Genomic DNA, 3,431 nt, shown 5'->3' with positions numbered 1-3,431 from the left:
AGGCAGATGAGTGAGCGGGACACTCACTTGAGGAAGGGTCATCAGAAAAGGCCCAAGAGAAAGAAGGAAGCAGGCCACCCAGGAAGGATCCCGGAGGACAATTCTGTTCTGGGCAGAGAGAAATGCAAAAGCCCTAAGGAAGGAGCAAACCTGCGGTGTCGGTGGAAAACCAAGGTGGCCGTGATGGAATGCGTGGGGAGACAGAGGCAGGAGAGGAGCAGGATTCAGAGAGGTCCGGTCTGCACATGGCTTTGGCAGGAAGGAGTCTGGATCCGTTTTGAGTGAAACGAGAAGTGTGGCAAGTGGAGTTCCCTGAGACAGACTCCGAGGTCCTGCATGGGCAGGACGCTTCTGGGAAGGGATCTCAGGCGTCTGTACCCACATAAGAGGGAAAGAAGCGGGATTGGCAGAGGGAGAAGGCCAGCTGTGGCGTCGCCTCTCTCACTGGCAGCTCAGAAGCTAGAAAGCTAATGAGATGAAGGCTCAGTGCTCCTGCCTCAGTCATCAGGGCTTGCAGGCGGCCGTGGGGGCACCGTGATGAGGTCACACTCGCCAGCAGAATTCCTAAAGAGACGCGGCTGAGGGCCCTCAGCGGCCTGCCATCTCAGCATCGCAGGAAATTAGTGCTTCAGTCCTGGGGAGGGACGTCGAGGCAGCACACCCGACCAGCCACTGCAGAAGGCCGTTGGAGGGTTCTGAACGGGGGTCACAGGACTGGAATCCTGTTTCTAAGGGTCACTCAGGCTGCCCTGAGAAATTACTGTGGGAGCAAGATCAGACGCAGAGACCAGTTAAACGGTGAGCGGCCACCTTGGGCTTCTGGTCTTGCACATTCTAAACAATAAACCAGGAAGCCGCATGAAGCTTAACAGGCATCCAAAGCAACGTCTTGATTAGTCATATCAGAGAATCTGAGCATCCCTCGGAGAATTCCACTTACACTTTTAACATGAGCAACAAAGGCTGAAGAAAGTTACGGGGACCTCAGGAGGCATCGTCGGTCTGACTTCAGAGAGAGGCGATGCCATGATCGCTTCCTGCAATTGTAATAATAAATTGACTCAGAAAAACTGAGGACCTCAAAAAGAACTATAGGGGCGCCTGGGTGGCTTAGTCGGTTAAGCGTCCGACTTTCGCTTGGGTCATGATCTCGCGGTTCGTGGGTTCGAGCCCCGCGTCGGGCTCTGTGCTGACTGCCAGCTCAGAGCCTGGAGCCTGTTTCAGTCTGTGACTCCCTCTCTCTCTGACCCTCCCCTGCTCACGCTGTCTCTCTCTCTCTCTCTCTCCTAGAAATAAATAAAACGTTAAAAAAAATTTTATAAAAAAGGAACTGTAAGGGTGACCTTGCTGTATCTCATTAAGAAAGTTGGGAAATGGTGTGGCTGGTCACTGAAATTGACAATGTAAACAAAACAGGAAACACCGATTTTCCACCCTGTGGAGGAGCTGCTGTTTGTCCAGGCTACAGAAATCTTTACTGCAATAAACACAGTGATGGGTATATATGTGCAAAATTTCTAGACCAAAAATTTAACGCTACATCATCTGGTATATGAACTTAATCAGATCTTATTTCGTTAATATTTTTCCAATTTGGATCTTAAAATACCTTTCATCAAGAATGTGGTTCTGAAACTTTTCTGTGCACGAGGGCCACCTTGGATGCTCATTTGAAATGCAAGTTCTGCGGTGCCTGAGTGGCTCAGTCAGTTGAGCATCTGACTTCGGCTCAGGTCATGACCTCACTCACAGGTTTGAGCCCACATGGGGCTCTGTGCTGGCAGCTCAGAGCCTGGAGCCTGCTTTGGATTCTGTGTCTCCCTCTCCCCACCCCCTCAATCATGCTCTCTCTCTCTCTTTCTCAAAATAAATAAACATTAAAAAAAAAAATTCAAATGCAAGTTCCAGGGCACCTGGGTGGCTCAGTCGGTTAAGCGTCTAACTTCTGCTCAGGTCACGATCTCGCAATGTATGAGTTCAAGCCTTGTGTTGGGCTCTGTGCTCACAGCTCAGAGCCTGGAGTCTGTTTCAGATTCTGGGTCTCCCTCTCTTTGACCTTCCCCCACTTGTGCTCCATCTCTGTCTCTCTCAAGAAATGAATAAACATTTTTTTAAAATGTTTTAATTCAAGTTTCGGGGCACCTAGGTGGCTTGGTGGGTTAAGCATCTGACTCTTGATCTTGGTTCAGGTCATGATCTCATAGTTGGTGAGACTGATTCTTCCCCACTCCCCCCACCCCCTACTCCCATCAGGCTCTGAGCTAACAGTGCAGGGAATCTCTCTCTCCCTCTGTGCCTCTCCCCTGTGCTCTCTCTCTCTCTTTCTCAAAATAAATGAATAATCTTTAAAAATACAATTAAAATTAAATTAAAATAAATTTAATTTAATTTTAAAAAATGCAAGTTCTAGGCTTCCACTCAAGACTTGATGCAGGTCTGGGTGTGACTCAAACACCCAGGATTATTCTGCTGGAGGTGGCTGATGGGCCATCTTCAAGAAACTGGCTAAGGGAGCGAGCATTCACCAACAACAGAAGACAACTGGCATTCTTGTGTGGCCAAGGTATCTTGGTAGGTACAGCAATGATAAACAGCTGTGAATGGATTTGTGGTCACTGTCAACATAAACATCCTCTGCCCCTAACAGTTGTATGTCACCCTTCAACATGCCTGAGTTTAAGAGAGTCCTCAGCCACAAAGTCCTATAAACCCAAGTTCGTAACGTTAGTGCCGGAAAATAGCTCAGCTGAAAGTCATTAACCAAAGGAAGTACCATAGACAAAACCACAGGAAGACAGGTAATGACTTGCACTTATCACCACAGCCGCTGCACTGCAGGAGGTTTTGGTTTCACACCCAAAGTGAAAGGAAAACTTAAAGTCCCATAAATAATACATTGGAGGCATCAGAGTTGTTCTCATGCAGCATCTGGAGAGGCCCCGCTAAGATAAAAGTCTCTCTTCAGTGTTCATCTTGCTGGTGGAGAACAAGACAGGCAGTGAGGCAGGCTTGTCATTGACCCAAAAGTGTCTATGAGAAATGAACCAAGGAGAGCGTGGGTTTAAAAGCTTCCTAACAGAAAGAGTGCGATAAGGTAGAGAGTCCGGCAAGTCTGCAATTCAAATGATGTGAACACATGTTTGATTCAATATACTGATTCACTGAATTTGTATGGAACTCAGGCTTGTGTTCTAGTGTATTTGGCAAGGTACAGAAATAAATTTGAGGTGAAAGTTTTAGCATCCTCTCTCTCTGAGACACAACAAAGGATACAATTAACCAAAACAGCTGGTGACAAGCTTTATTGGACCCTTCAGGAAGCCAGTACCTTCTACTAACCAGGCTACAAGCTAAAATCTGCAATAAATATTGAATTTGTAAGCCAAGATGCTTATTAACTCTGATCAACATACAGTCTTCTGACCAGACCA

The sequence above is a fragment of the Hyaena hyaena genome, unplaced genomic scaffold, assembly GCF_003009895.1.
Source record: "Hyaena hyaena isolate Hyena2069 unplaced genomic scaffold, ASM300989v1 scaffold_495, whole genome shotgun sequence".
Lineage (NCBI taxonomy): Eukaryota > Metazoa > Chordata > Mammalia > Carnivora > Hyaenidae > Hyaena > Hyaena hyaena.
Note: the sequence above shows the minus strand (reverse complement) of the source record.